This window comes from Hirundo rustica, chromosome 2 (genome assembly GCF_015227805.2).
Source record: "Hirundo rustica isolate bHirRus1 chromosome 2, bHirRus1.pri.v3, whole genome shotgun sequence".
NCBI classification, from domain to species: Eukaryota; Metazoa; Chordata; class Aves; order Passeriformes; family Hirundinidae; genus Hirundo; species Hirundo rustica.
Genome location: NC_053451.1, coordinates 18,089,021 through 18,105,786, shown reverse-complemented (window position 1 = coordinate 18,105,786; position 16,766 = coordinate 18,089,021). Strand labels below are relative to the sequence as shown.

General features: G+C 39.6%; 1 long non-coding RNA gene across 1 annotated transcript; it reads right to left on the bottom strand.

Annotated features, from left to right (window-relative positions):
• Positions 1 to 6,410: 6,410 nt before the first annotated feature.
• On the bottom strand, positions 6,411 to 15,375 carry LOC120749297 (uncharacterized). Its single transcript, XR_005699607.2, has 4 exons — positions 15,284 to 15,375; positions 14,734 to 14,865; positions 11,027 to 11,114; positions 6,411 to 8,733 (listed from the first exon to the last, which is right to left on the bottom strand). It is a non-coding gene; the product is annotated as an uncharacterized LOC120749297 (long non-coding RNA).
• Between the last annotated feature and the right edge of the window lie 1,391 nt (positions 15,376 to 16,766).

The following is a 16,766-nucleotide window of genomic DNA, read 5'->3' as shown; positions in this document are numbered from 1 at the left end:
AGGAAGACATTTTCTTACCATAAAACCACTGAAAACCAATAACAAAACTTCCCCCTCAAATGTCAGCTCTGCAGGACAGGGCTGTTTTTGCTTTCCAGCAAGTGTCGATGCAGCATTTAGAAATGTAGTTGGCGATTATTTTCCCTTTCCTCAGCCTAAGCTTTCAGGCAGCTGTGATCTAACACTGTTTCGTGCCTCCTGTGAAGAGGCAGACATCAGCCTTTGACAGTACCTGCTGGGAGAACATGACATACTCTCCAGTAATCTTTTCTAACAGGGAGAAAACGACCTTTTGTGTAAAAGGCTTTCCCAGACTTATGCCTCAGTTTACCCAGTAGGACAAATATGATATTCAGAAGAAATCTAAAACCAGTTCAAACCAAGAAAGGACACCAGCTTACATCCTAACTCACTCAGCAAGAGTCACAGCAGGAAGGCTACGGAAGCTTTTGTTGAAGGCTCAGTGAGATATTTCAACTGTAACCTGTTAAATTCCTCAGTGCAAGTAAGTGTGATAGTGCAAAGCCACACGGTCCGGCACTCTCGTCAGCTTGCAACATAAACTTAAACTTTCCAACTGTTTTTAAGACATGAGTGAAGATATTCTGACAAGAATTAACTGCAGTTTCAAGGGCTGGGTTTGATAGGAAAGGGTTAACTATAAAACACCTGCCCCAGCCTCACTCAGAAAAAGATGAAAATTAGACTGGCCTTTCTGCTGCTTCACCAGCTCATTTTTGAGCATGGAGGCATCAATTAAGAACTAGGGTTTTATGAAAAGCAGAAACACTCAGGCGAGGTATATGATCAAGTTGCAGTAGGTAATCATCAACATTTTCCAAGATTTATTTTTCTGGTGAAGCAAGTGCCTGTCTACTCCCCCAGTGAGTGAATGGCACAGTAATGCTCTGCTCTCTGACAGAGCTGGCAGGCTTTGCTAAGCAGCAGGATTTGTTAATGCAGGTCCAGGTGTTGCTAGCCCTGCAGGTAAGCTGCTCCCTGCCCCTTCCACTCACTCCCTATCCTTTGCTTCCAATCTCTCCCTTACCCCCTACTGGTTGCCCTTCATGCTCTGCTAGTCAATATGGCCAGTTATTTCTCTCATCCATTCATACTCTTGCTTTTTTCTTTCAGAAATATCCATTAAAACTAACCACTGTATTTCAGGTCTGCTCAATGCTTAATTTAAAATATCTCTCTCTTCCTCTCAATTAGATGTCCAAAACCCTTCTCAGTCTCTGGACTCCCCTGTCTCCAACATAGCCCAGTCACCAGGCTTACAGAAGACATTGCTTTTAAATAAGTTTTTTTACATGATTTCTAACTAGCCAAAAGTGAGCCATCCTGCCTTGATCCACAACTCAAGTGGGTCAACAGACCCCCACGCACAGTAACAAGTTCATCTTTAGATCCCATATTTTCACTCCTTTCATCCTAGCCTTCCTAATAATTAATTTCAACTCAGACAGGCCAGACTTCTGTTTTAGAATATCATTACTTTTCACTGCAACAGAGTATTTTTCACTTTCAAAAGCATCTCTGGCCAGCCAGAAGAACCAGACCATAACAGTGTGTGAAAATGATACTGGCTGTGGAGTACAGCACTTCGCAGCCTAGAGCCACATGTAGCTGTGTATGGGGAGAAAAATGGGAACTAGGGGACAATGGCCTTGAACATGCAATTGCCAGAAGTTTAGTGGGGCATAGACTTAAAAGACAGTTCAGTTTTTGCTTTTCCCCCCCTTTATTATAATGTCCCTTAGTTGCTTCACGTCCTGAAAGTCTTAAGACAGACTGGTGTCCCAGGGAAACATGCCAATGAAAGGAGACAAAGGCTTTGCTAGCCAAAATCAGAATGCTTTTCTTCAGATCCCCAAAAACAGTTCCTGGTTTGCTGGGGAAGAAGTATCCAAGGAAAGTTTCACAGCTGCCCTTACTAGTGGACTACAAATCAAAAGCAAATTAAAAAGAAATAAAAAAGGACTTATTTTTAGAAATTGTTAATTTAAATTTATGTAGAGGAGATAAGGCATTTTCTGGGAGGCTGAGAATTATTAAGCTATATATGTAGTCACTATAGAAACTACCAACCTCTTCTCTGTTTTCCAGCTTCTCCCAAATTAGGAACCTACAAACACTTCAGCTTCCTCTGAATCTTTGGGATGATTCAGGTGCAGCATTTAAAACTCCTCACACTAGGTTCTGATGGAGAGATATCCCACATATTGTATATACAGGCTTCCAGACTTAGGCAGTATCAGAACTGAGTACAGACTCTTTTCATCCATTGATAACCCTTTATATTATTGCAGGTTCTAATGCTCCCAAATGCTAAGGGAATGTATATCTGGCATCTTAAATTATTGCCTTATATGTGGAGACAGAGCTTTGCAGTCTGCTTCTGGGGGACACTCTCATAATCAGTTAGGGACTTTGACTTCAGAAACAGAAAATGGAAGTTTAATAACCTAGCTAGCCCACAGTAGAGAAAATAGTTTAAAAATTAATGGTGTATTAGAAAAAACCCCTAACCCTTCCAGTTTTGGTGGTGGTGTTTTGTTTTGTTTTTGTTTGTTTTTGTTTTGTTGTTGTTGTTGTTTTCCAAACCACATTTTCCCACATTTCTACATAGTTAGCCACAAAAGGCTGGGCCAAAGCCTTTGTCCTGTACTCTTCTTTTCATTCTCCTGATGCTGATGGGCCAAACCATGAGATCTTCACTGACTCCTCTCCACAAGAACTCTGCTGTTTTAAGGTGTTACTGCTCCTACCTCATGCTGGTTTTTTACCATTCCGCCACCAAAACTGGACTAAGAAAACCCTAGAGCCTTCCTCAGCCACCCAAGTGCCAAGTTCTGCTCCTCCTCTGCCACCAGGCCTTTGACAGTGACTTGCCAAGCTCTGATGGTGGGACATCAGCCTCTGGCACAGGGTGATGCCACACACCTGCAGACCCCCATCTTTCCCACTGCTGCAGGCGCTTTGGCTGTACACAACTCCCCTTGGCTCTAGGCAAAGATCCAAACACTCCCCTGTTTTGCCAGCTGGCTGTCAGAGACCCTGGCACATTATCTTCAGGGTTTTAATTAGTTGTTTGCTATAAGTGTGCAATCCATTCCCAGTGTAATCACCCAGTGGCAAATATCCTGCCTAGGGAGTTCCGTTCCTACTGAACTCATGCTAACACAAGGTCTTCCCTTAAATTTGGAGAGTCCTGTTCTTGACCTAAGAATGACTGAATTTCACCAAGACTCAAAGGGAGTCAAAGGGAAGTGAAGCAACCTGGGACCATGAGTAAAAAACCATAATAATAATAATAGAAAATAAATACATGCCTTTTTCACATTTCCCTAATCCAGTTGCAACCCTTAATACATTTACTTTTATAATGCTTACAGTGTAGTTGAAGTGCAAAGGATACAGCTCTTTTTGAAGTTCTTATTCATATGCCATTTGTGCTAAAACACTAGGCAGTTGGGGTTTTGTTATTTCTCACAGAGATATGTTTCCCAGTCTTTTTAGTGGCAAAATTTCCATTTGTTTGATCATTTTTATTGTAATATAAAAGAACTGTGTTAATTCCAGGTGAATTTACTTTTTTTACCCCTTTCAGTTCTGAACTCAGTGGATTTATCTTCTTGTTTTAGCCACATTCAGACTTTCTATTTCACTGTGAGATCATATATCACAGCTGAAGGAGTAATTTTAAACTGACATTTGCCTTTTGTAATCCTGTGTGGAATTGCCTAGCTAGCTAAACTTTGTTCAGCCTGTAACAGAAACAGGAGGATGCAGATGTCAACAAACGGGTGACTCAGTCTCAGATGGCTCCATACAGTATTACATCAGGAGCAGAAGTTTTCCCTGAATGACACATTGGCTTGGGTACACTCCAAAGCAACAGAAGCACCAGCATCATGGCTTACCCTGTCATATTGCAATACCTTGGCTCTGCTAACAGGAGTTTAACAGGGACACATTATTTGCCTAAAGCACAATTTTTCATTGGCACTTAATGAGTTTCAAATAATCCCTTGTCTGCATACCCGAGGTTTGATATTTAAAACTGATGAGGATTTCAAAGACTAGCCGACAAACTCATGCTGACATGAATTGTCTCTGAGCCTCACCAGCAGTAAGGCGCTCTGAGAGCTCACTTTTAAAGCATCTCAGGTGTCTGGAAAAAGTAGAAACTGGTGCCTCTGTCACAGAGTGCCTTAGTCACACATATGTGAAAGAGGAGTGGCTGCATGCACGACATGGGACTACTCCTTCAGGAAAAAGCACGAAGGGACTGCCCAGGCATTTGCATGGAAAGCCATACTGCAGAGAGAGTACCTCTCTTCTCAATCTTAAAAAAAAATCAACCAAACAGTGCAAGCAGCAGAGAAGTAATTTGCACTCTGGGTCTCTACACTAGGTCTGCAGAAGGAAAGGACTTTAGGTATGATCTATTAAAGCACTGACAGCTTTTAAGGTGAAGTGGAAAGTTCAGCCTCCACAGATGACAATTGTCCTTTGTCACCAGAGAACTCAGAAGGAAAATTTATTACTCTCAGCCAAAAATTTAAGCTGAACTTGAATCATGCCACCAGAAAGACTGTTTGCACAGTTCAGCTTTAATAGTTACTGACTTGATACTTGGGTGAGAGACTAATAATATGACATGGTGTACAGGAGCAGCCTCCAATTTATCCTCTTGACTTCTCACATCTTTTCTTGCCATCTGAAATCTTGTAACATTCTTAATCAAAGGTCACAGGAGACACTGATACGCAGGCAAACTTTATATATGGCAAGGCAAGGTTATCACACCTGATAAATTCAGGTCCTCTCTAACATTTCAGAATCTGTTAGAAGAGAGAACTTGAACTTGGATTAATTCCCAGTTTTTCAAGCAAATTCTAATTGTTTCATGCATTCATACTGCTATATTTTTATATTTGTGCACTTACATACACTGTACATATTTGTATAAATTTATGCATATATATTTACACACACCATATATACATATATGCACATTTCATTTCAGTACATTCTAGGAAGACTACAGATACTCCCCAGTTAATTTTTTCAAGTAACTCAAAAAAAAAAAAAAAAACCAAAAAAAAAAAAAAAAAAAAAAACAAAAAAAACAAAAAAACCCCCAACCTTGAAAAGTACAATAATAAAATTAATGCTTCCCTTTTTCAATCCAAATGAATAAAATACCTCCATCTCACATTGCAAAACTGAATAATTCATTTTTAAAACAAAAACCTTCTCAAGTGTGTTTTGAAATGTTCATGGGAAAGACATCATATTTCATTCTGCTCTAGCTTTTGCTGTCTTGCTCAATATGACAGAAGTCACCAGCAAAAGAACAGGAATGAGCTGTTGTCTCCTGGAGGAAAAATCCTCTCACATCATTGCTGTGAGCCATCTGCCATGCATTTTTAAGCATCTTGCCCCTAACATCAGTATTAAGTGGCTGCAGCAGCACTCAGCATCCCAGGCAGTTACCAACCAGTTGGAGGGATTTCTGGAAAACACTGCTCTAAGAGCGCCTTTCTGGGATGAATCCAGTAGGAATGGCTGTGCATTTGGAAAAAAGGGTCATCAAGTGGCTTGGCTTTTACAATGGTGCCTTCAATTACGTTTAGCATGTGAATATGTTACATTTACTACCTGAGGATTTTAAAGTAAATTTAGCTTTAAGGGAAGTATTTAGCTGATGGATAAAATAAGGCATACAAAAAGTGAAAAAATCACTCCAGTTGGTCTGCCTGGCTCTGGTAGATCTGCAGAAAGGGAATAAGACACATGGGACTATTTCCTCCACACCCATGTATTTCATGATTCAGTATATAACCTCTTTCAGCCTGCACTGCTCTGTTCCTTGGAAAGAGCTGCATGATGCTCCCAAAAGCTGGGGATGCTCTTAATGGCATTACCACTGTAACAAAATTGGGCTGGTACTAAAAGATCACTGCTACAAACACATCTTACAGTTGGTGACACAAAACTCTCTCAAGCTGAAACAGATAAATAAAGGGAAAAATAAGTCTCTTCAGATCAAAATTCTGACAATACCGTGTCAATAAGAAAAACACTAGAAAGTTTAAGAATATGTAGTAATCTTCTGAGTCTTTGTATCTTCTCTGCTTATCCCATCACACTTTATCATGGGCAGTCCCTGTACTGCACCCATGGTGGTGTGGTGGGGATTTTTTTTTTTTTTTTTTTTTTTTTTTTTTTTTTTTTTTTTTTTTTTTTGTAGACTTCCTGCTGTATTTGTGGCAGAGAAGCATATTTGTTTTTTTCTGTGCAACACTATTTCAACTTGTGTCCTCTGTAGCTTTCCTGCTGCTTCTTTTTCTCTCACATTTATTACTCTGCTTTCCCTTCTACCCCCTTACTTTTGGGCTATTCTGGTTTGAATTACAAAGAAATGATAAATTCTATTGAGTGTTGTTATAAAAATGTTTCTTCTTGTATTCTGAGGTGTTGACCCCATTGTAGCTGAAGGCTCTTTTCAGATCTAAACGGTGCATTTCTTCCAATTTGACCTGCTGTCTCACATGTGTCCTTTAGTAACATGATTTTAGAGCAGAAAAGACATCAAGAACCACTGTGTGATGTAGAAAAGACTATAACCTTAGAAAGTGAGTTTCTTTCTATTGCCTTTGACTATGTGTGGTTTTGGGCATGCTTCTTCTTTCACAGGAACACTGAGTGATGCACAGGGTCTCATATTATGCGAAGAAGCTTTTCTCAGTAACAAATATTAATTTGACCTCTCTTCCTCAAAGTAAATGACAAAATTCCAGCTGATATTGGCCACAATAGGAGCAGAATAATATTTTGACACTAACAGTTAGAGAGGAATGTATAGAGACAGGAAATACACAATCGTATTGAGAAGCACATAAAGAGTGTTATAAAGCTCTGGCATAGTAATAACTGAGCTGCTGAGTTCATTTGTGCCCTGTCAAAGAGAAATACCGTTTCATAAATACATGCAAAGGTTCATGCAGGGGGGCATTTGATCCTGGGAAGCTATCTCAGACACAATGGGTTCATTTCCTTCTTTTCCACATTTACCCCGTTTCCTGGAAAAAAAAGAGGGTTTTACTTAGAAGGACAGCCTGTCCATGCTATAATCTATGTCACTGGTAAATCGCTTGCCTTGTGAGCATAAGGAAGATTTCACCCTCCTCTGGATCTAGAACCTGTTTTCTAGGGAAGCTGCCACCTCTTCAGGAGGCAGTTAATACAACTTTTTCATATTTTATATTTACTTGTTTACTCTTTAAAAATCCCATGCTCAAGAAAAGTTGAATAATGTTGTGTCAGTTTAGCACCGGTTCAGTTTTCTTGAAATCAAAATCTTTGTCCTCCATACAATATCAAACAACCCTGCAATTTAAATACTGAATAAGCATAATTCTTAACATTGTCTGAAAGCCCAGCAGAGTTATTAGTAATTAGAGTTATTAGTTATTAATAATCAGTTAGTAAACTGACCACATAGCAGATGATTTCTGGATGCCCTGAGAAAACAATGCCTTTTCAGCACTACAGCCATCAAATTACCCGAACTTTCTGCAAACACTAGCTCTGCACCAAGGGGATGATTACCTGGTTGACTGTCCTCTGTTCTGTCATAAGTACTGGTATAGCCATGCTGAAAAACCAACCTTCTTGGGCTAGAAATAAGAGAATTGGTCAACAAGCTTATCAGTTCTCTCCCCTTTGAAAATGAAGAAGGTTTATTAGTCAGAGGCTGAAAGACTAAAAACCATGAATAACTTCTTCTTTCAGTCAAATTCACAATACCTGACTACCTGGAAATAGGAATCAGTGGGTGAAAAAGCACTCTGAAGTTTCTTTTTTGCTGCCATTTGTTGTTGCTGCTGGGAGATGACAGAGCTAGTATGGTTAAGGGAAAGCTGTTTTCAGCCAGCAGAACTTTGACTCAAGCAACACACAAATCATGACACCAGTATTATCCTATATTCAATAACTGATGTGAACTTTGCAGTTCAGGTTACTGCCTCTTGTCATATACAAATTCACCGGGGTGAGGGGTGAGGGAAAGAAACAAAAGAAAGGGAGAGAAGATAAAGAAACAAAAGGCTTGATTTTATCACAGGATTACTCTTGCTGTGGCAAACAGTAAAATCTCCATATTTCCATTACCTATGGCTACCTTGCAAAGAAAAACTCACCATAACATTTCCTGCGTTCAAAGGTAACCACTGGCTGAATTACACAGTCGAGTTAGATCAAGGCAGACTCTGTTACCTTGTCTTAAGATTGGTAAAATAAGTGCTTTGGAGTGAAAAACATGAAGATTTAAGCATAAACGTGTTTCTAGGTCCTGGACAAGATGAGATTAGCTTTGGATGTTTGTAAGAGAGAGAACACCTTTCTCCACCTCCATTTACTTCCTGATCTGCTGAATATTTATTCAAATACTGTAAATACTTATACCCTCTGTTTAGGATGCAGAGGCTGTCATTCAAAATCTCATTAAGCAGCCAGTAGACATCAGCATTGTAAGGAACAAGTAATGACATCAAGAAAATCTGATATCTTGTCAGAGAAAAAGTGTACAAGACATGCAAGAACAGTGGCCTTCTTTGCTTCTCTGTGACAGAGCAGGAGTCATTATGTGCTCCCTCTTCTTTGACACGCATGCCTTTGTAGTCTTGAAGGGAAAGGGAGACATGGGCCAGAAGGCAATACCTGGAGAAACAAACCAGATAAGTGAGACAAGACATGGTAACGTGAGCATATCAGTGTGAATGTACGTGCATTTTAAACAGCCACCAGTGAGCCCTGAATCTGAAGGCAGTGCCTATGAACACGCACACAATGCCTGCTGTCTAGCAGAGCTGCACTGCAGAAGGATGGTGGCAATCAGAGTTTCTTGGAACACTTAATGTGAGAGGGGGAAAGGGAATGTAAAAAGGAAAATAGTATGGGGAAACCAAAAACTCATGTCAGGTGCTCTGGCAGTGCACACTACTGTGATATGATTTCCAACACAAATAACTCTTTATATTTAAAAGGAAAGGGGAAAGAAAAAAAAATAAAAAAAAGAAGAAAAAAAAAGTTTAAGGTTTTATACATGCTAGTTTGCATGTGTCTTCTGTGTACACATGTCTATAGATATAAATATGAGTTGTAAGCATTAAATGCATGCATTAATATATGAATACCCCAATTAACATAAAGTTGAAGTAGACAAAAGCTCTCTTCCAGAAACAAAAGCACAATGAGCAGCCCAGAGAGTAAAATCCAGAGGGGAAAAAAGGAGTTATGGAGGAGGAAGCCAGCATGCTGTGCATTCCATTTGTGTGATACCAGGCCTAGGTGTCTGTAGCTCAAACTCCTATCAGTGTTTGAAAACGCACATGTAAAACAGCACAAAATCTCTGTATATGGTGGCTGGGGAAGACAGTGGAGCTGAGCCAGCAACAGCCTCATTGTTTTGTAGGCTGAGCCACTTCAACAGTATTCCCAGAGTGGCAAAGGCCCTCAAATCTTTGTAACTCTTTGATAATTGCTTCACTGAATTCATTGTGGCAGGCAAACAGCACCGTTTCTTGCACTGTTTTTGTTCCTGGTGTTCTCCAGTAAATTTCTTGAACTTCTTCTGAGTGAGATAAAAACTCCTTTTGAAATGCCTTTAAAGAAAAAAATCTGATTAACCTCTCTTCTATTTCAGGGTCATAAATAACTCTGATGCTCAGAGAAGGCTGCAACCTTCAAGAGAGTTCACCCAGCAAGGAGATCACTCCCACCTTCTGGATATGCAAACCTGGATGCTTAAGCATGCAATATCCTCTTCTTCTTCTTCCATTTAATTTAATGCTTCTGATAAAATTTTCACAGAATAGGCTAAACTAGTTACAATGAAATGGGATGTTGACTTTTTTTTAAATTTGTAATAAGGATTTCTTGATTTGAAACCTGAAGATAAAAGAAGTTCCTTGAAGCAGAACTGTTTTCTAAATCAGTAAATTTGCCTGATTCACCATAAGCAAGGTCTCTGTTTATTAGTTCATCAGCTAGGTTATGAAGCCACTGTTTGCAAAACCTGTGAGGAGTCCCATTGGCAAGGTAAAATCCTATTAATACAACGGATACAGCTGGGGAAAACCAGAAAAACTCGGAGCCTTATATTCTTCTGTAACAATTCTTTCATTAGAAACTAATTAGGAATGTACCATTCCTCCACAATTATCTGGCTTATTCCAGCTTCACCTTTAAATCATGTCTAAGCCATAAGAGAAGTACAGAGGTGTCAAGATGTGGTGATCTTGCTCAGAAGTGTCAGAGAGTCTTCAGAGTTGTTCTAACCAAAACTTACTACTGAAAAGATGCTCTAAAAGTCATAACTCAAATGTGCCTCCCTGACAGGGGAGCAGAGTTTAAGATAAATAATTAGAGAAATTAAACAGCCTCAGAAAGCAGAGGAAAGAGACAGAAGAATGACAACCTGTTATAGCACGGCCAGACATCGATACATTGCTGATAAACGAATTCTGTCTTGTTTGCCTCACTCAGACTCAAAAACTCAGACGAGATAAATACTAGCAGCCAAAGCAGAGCCCATTGTGTGTTTATTAATGTTTTCTTTGTGATGATTATAGACTTGGAACCCAGTAAATTTGAACCTGCCAGCCACAAGCTCCATAATTTCATCACAAATTACTTAACAATGCTTTTTTGAGGAGATTTAACTGCAAGATGTCCTTGAGAGGTGATGACATTCTTCTTGCAGACTCAAACACTTATTAAACAGAACACACTTTCATTTCTTTTTGGTAGGGTTAATTTTCTACTGCTTTAACTCCTTGAACTATTTTCCCAAGTGCCAGCCCACCATTAGTGCCAGCAGACGGGAAGAATTGTGAATGTCTGGTGGAGTTGGGAATGAATTTGTTTCCTCAGAAGAAGCCCTGGAGTTCAGTGGCAAGGGCACCATCACACCCCTCTTGGGCTCACCAGACCCAACAGAGGTGTCACCCACCCTCACACAGTAGCTCTGGATCCAGGAGAGCTGATGTCATCTTTAAGGTGGCAATACTGTTTTGTGGAGCCAAACTTCTGCTGCCTCTCTGTAAGTCAGAAAACAGCATATATTTGGAATACAAACTATGACACAACATTTTTTTTAAAAAAAAATTACTTATGAGAACTACATGTGACTTGAAGATTAATGCACTGTTGGTATGGTTTTACTGCTAGGCACTTAAATACAAACGGACCTTAGAAATACAGCTTTGGCAAGGATGAACTCATGATTTCAGATTGCTCCTTGCTGCCAAAATATACGCTTGCTTCATGTTTGCACTGAGAGAGTTAATTGTTGTCCTGATCTAGTCTAAGGCTTTTTTTTTTTACAGGGCTTAACCAAGCTGCATCACTTTCTCATTTATACTAGAACCCCCAAAAGGGTCTCCTGTTGCCCACTGTAACCACATTCTGGAAAGTTATTAATAAAAGTGTTTATTGTTTTAACCCTGAGTGACCAAACCCAACATTATGCCCTGTACTGAGTGTTCCTCTGAATGATTCAAGGGAAATTAATGCCACTTATCCTGAGGCTGAGAAGCAACAGGAGAATTAGCATGCATTCACTGTGTTCATATCCCTGCAAAAGTTGACAATTCTACTTGCAAGTATAATTCCAGACTGTCCAGGGAGATGACAGACAAGCAGGTGCAGACTTGCCTGAAAAGGAAGCTGCTTTAAGGCTGCACATGTAACACAAACAGAAGGAATCTCCCCACTACCCTGGAAAGGTTTTAAGGACATTATTTAATGAATTGACACAAACCTGAGTATATTAAAGAAGAGGGACAACAGAAGGCAAGCAGAGTATTAGCCTGTGCATCCTTTCCAAGCCTTCTGTTTGCCAAGGCAGGAATAGCCCTGTTGTCTCCTCTGGAAAACTGGGGAGCTGAATACTCACATTATAAAGCAATGAAAGAAGGGCACTTACTATAATTATTCAGGGAAAACACTGATGGTAGTGGAATTCAGTAGCAAGGAACAGCTTTTGTAGCTGGCTAAATGCAGGAGGGAAGCTTGACAAAGGCCATTTTGGCAGAAAAACTAGATGTTATGTTCAGTGTATTCTGAACAAGTATTTGGCACACAAAGTGAACTCAGTTGAATGGATTCAAGAAGCAACAAGCTGTGAAATGTGTGTTTAGCTTAGTAGATTGGCAACAGTGGTTTCAGTCAAAGAAAGGACCACCTAGTTCCTCCTGTTTGGAGGTCTTACCTACTACAGTTCATCACAGACAGATTATATACTGTTCAAGTAGTTGTGTTTTTTTTCCCCCCCTGTAATTTGTCCATTAATATTGGCAGGGTTGATTTTCCAGTGAAACATTTATATTAGTCAGAAATGAAATAACTTGGTAAACCTCATTACAAATTGTCATTGCAGAATGTGCCATATTTCTGCTTAGTCATCTGTCTAGCATGGGTTTTTATCCTTGACAGAGTCAAGGCCATGGCCATGGAGGCTAAAAGGTGTCTCTGCTACCCCTAGCACTGCTGAGAATCTGGGAGCCAAGTAGAAAGAAGGCTTTGCACCCCAAGTTCTTGCAGTGAAACCTGCCTCTCAGGAAGAGACAGTCAGAGCTCCTGTTCACTTTTATCCCACAATCTGATTTGTTTGGCTAACAGCAGCTAATGGAACAAGCTATAGGTGAGACAAACATAGTTCCATACTGTGGCTGACAGGAGAGCTGAATAAAGCCAGATGTGCCCATGAGACCCTCAGAGCCTGTACAATGCACAGCCCGTAAGGCAGAACAGCCCCGGGGCTGCTGCTCAGGCTCTTAACACAGGAGCACACAGCATGAAGGCAATTTGATTCAGGGAAATGGACAGGTATGGGGATGTGTTTTCCCCAGGACTAATCCTTAATGTTTGTCTTATCCATTAATAGAATTACACATTGATTTAATAATGTTTTTACTCCTCCCTGCATAAAAGAAGATGCGGGTTTGTATTTTGTTGTTGTCGGGTTCCCCCCCCGCCCGCCCCCCGCAAAAAATCTCTATTGAGAATATTAATAGCAAAAGCTTGAGAAAATTAGACTAATAAAACAATAAAAAAAAAATCTTATTTAACAGCCTGCTTTTAAAAAAGCATAGTTCTGATATTTTTTGGTTGCTTCTGTGAAAGAGGTAAATATTTTTCTCCAAAATTTTACCTCACTTTCTCCAATGTTATGATTAGATGCATTTCTTCTAGAGCTATCTATTGATTCCAAATTATGAACTAGGCTACAAGAACTAGTTACATCTGCACTTTAAAGATAGATATTCTTCTTCAGGATAATATATAACATTTGTCTACTGGCAAGCAAGAATTTTATATTTAAAATTTAAAATAATTGAAATACAAATTTTGGGTGTACTGTAATAAACTTGTAAACAAATTTATTATTTTAAATGACATTTTATTTCCAAACCAGTTGGGGTTTTTTCCACCCATTGAGGAGGAAAAAATATTTTATGAAATGTAAAATGACACGAAACTGCATGATGAACTATTCAGTTGATTGCATTTTAAATTTCTCTTCAAACAATGTTTTCTACCTTTTTTTTTTTTTTTACCACCATGATCTTAATTCTGTCTTCTCTAATCCCCCACAAAGCTTGAAAATATTGGCATAAAATCTGATATTTAAAACCAAAAACCAATGAAATATCATTGGGATCCTTCACATTTGCTCACTGGCTTCTTTTTGTCGGCACTTAACTTCTTCAAGTCCAAAGACATATCTTTGGGGCCACTGGATTTAAACAAATGCCACAATTTCTCACTTCACTACCTGACCTTGACATCTGACTGTAAGCAAAACACCTACTGTTAAAAAAGATGTGATGCTATCATGATCTAACAATGATTGATTAAACCCAGGTCTGAATTTTAATGCATTTCAATGAATTTCAAGTGACAGGCACCTCTGTTTAATGCTGAGATACTGACTCAGCAGTGCTTAGCAATATGAATCTGATGTCTGGATTGGTTTTCCATTCTTTCATACACCCCCAAATTTAATATCCAAATCTGTTTTGGCTTCCTCTGATAAGTCTCTGGCTTTTCAGTGTGTTTATAATACTGTTATAAACTTACTGACCTGCCCTACTACTACATGCTTAGCACAATTTATGACATCCTTGCACACTAGAAGTTATTAATTAAATTGCTCTTTATTTGTGAAGCTGATTACTACAAGAGGATGCATACAACAGCCAACAAGACAAACCAAACCAGGCACCATTAAAAATCAGTGCTGTTTGCAGGTTTCTAACTGGTGTAAAAAGAGTGCTGGCATTCAGGCAACAGGCAGCATCTTGTCACTTAAAATACAATATATTAAGCACAAGATCAGAGCAAACTCCACAAAGTATTCAACACAGTGCATCTTCCCAGGAATTCACTAGACCCCAGTACTATTGTCATGACATCTTATGAAATTGAGTTATCTAGCACTCACAGCAGATTAAGTGAGGACAGAAACTGCAGAAGTAGTCCGCTTACAAAAGCCCCATTCACCCCATTGAGCAGAAGTTCAGCTCCTTTATTTGAAACAAAATACAGCACTCAACCAAAAAGCAAACCCAGACTCAACTACCACAAACAGCTGAAGCATTACTGAAAATTGTCATGTTAAAGTCCTCCATAACCTCAGCCAAGGGCCAAACTCACCCATGGTGCGATTCCTTTGGACCTCAATGGAGTTGTGCTGGCAACCACCTCAGCTGTACTTGGCCTAGTGCCATTATTTATGCAAGGCTGTACTGTGTGTCTTCTCTTGATAAATGCCAGCACTGTAGAGCTCTAAGAAATAAAGGAAAAACAATCTTCAATAATCACAAGACAAGAAACGCAGACACACAAACTGCAGCACGACAGATAAACAAGAATTTACAGCCGTGCTGTGTGCAAGCACTTAGCAGAAGTTTTTTCTTCTATTTTAAAGAAAAAATTATTGTCATAACTAGCATGCACTTCTTTCTAGTAAATGGACTACAATTTGACTCTTTCATCTCTGCTTTGAGGCAAAATTTTTCACAATTAAAAACAGAACCAGGATGAGACAGATTCTGACTGACTTTTTATGGGGAGACCCTGGCCTGCAGTTTAACAGACTTGAGGGAGTGTAGGATTTGCAAATACACTTTCAACATCTTTCAATTTGGAAATATTTAGCACTGCTACATGAGGTATGAAGCCAAGCAAAATCTTCAAGACTCACAGGAACATGGTCATTAGTTTATATTCAGGTAACATGCCTGTCATGTTACTAGAGGCTGGTACTCTTTACTGAGGCTTTAGAAAGCCTTTAAATATAAACATGCAGGCTCCAACCTACCATTTTGTTGAATTGGCACAGGTGATCTTAACACACTTGTAAGGCAGTAGAAGGCACTAAATAGCACCTACAAAGCAGGCAGTGGCACCTGTTTCTCAAGAGCTGACAGATATGTCAGGAATTCAGCGTCAGCACACAGCCTGGCTGAGGAGCAAATTCCCCCAGGAGCTCCCCAGAGACAACATTTTCCATTTCCTATATGCTGGCAGTTTTTCAACAAATCAGTCCAGTATGTGTATCTATATATAATATGTATGTATGTGTATAAGATTAGCTTACTTTTCTCCCTACATTTACTTGAACAATAATAACTTTTAAAAATCAGGTGTCATCTGGAATCAATGAATGCATACTCACGTCTTTCTTTTGTCTGCTTAAAGGCAATGGTTAACCTTTGTGTATTCATTCACACATGCAATGAAACTGTCATGCCTTCCTGACGCTGCAACAAACCAAAATGTGCAAGGGTAAATTAAAGAAACAGCCCAGAAGAGTACATAAGCAGTTATATATTCAGTATTGCTAATAGTGCATGGATCAGTAGTCTGTGAAAAAAAGAGTTGGCACAGTAAGTTAGGATAAACACAGATTCTAAAAAATATATGAAGACACATTTCAAATGAGAAATAAGAAAGGTTTAAAGCAACATTTACTGAAATCTGATGCTACTAAATAGCTCTGTTACCTTAGGCAGCCTATTTAACTGCTGCCTCAGCTTACCCATTTGAAGTATGAGAAAATGTCTCCTTATCTGAATGGTAACTGAATTTTCCTGGGAAGGTACAACAGCTTATGACAGAAGAGACTTTTTGAGTTTATTCAGTCTTCTCCCTTTGCTTAGAGCAAGACCTACTTTGAAGATCTTAAATCAAACTTCAGAATAAAATCAGTTTGTTCTGGACCTCACCCAGTCAATCTTCAAGTATCTCCAGTCGTGATTGTTGAACTTGCCCTAATTCTTTATGAACATTGATTTCCTCCAATTACAAATGTGAATTTCTTGCATTGCAGCTTACATCCATTCTCTTATCCTGACACTCTGGAAAACCATCTGTCTCTCTCTCCCCTACACACTCCCATCAGGCAGCAATCAGGGCTCCTTCCCGTCAGCCTCGCCTTCTCCAGGCTGAACAATCCCAGCTCTCACAGCCTTTCTTTGTCCATTCTGTTCTCCTGCCCTGACCAGCCTGTGTCCCACTGCTGGACTCCACCCAGTACCTCAGCCTCTCTCTCTCCTGAGGAGCCCCAAAATGGGCACAATGCAGGTGTGGCCTCTCCTGTGCCAAACAATGGGGAAGGATTGTTGTCCTCAGCAGCACCCCAGTGGTGAGCAGTCTTCAGCTGGCTTTGTGGTCCTGGTTACAAC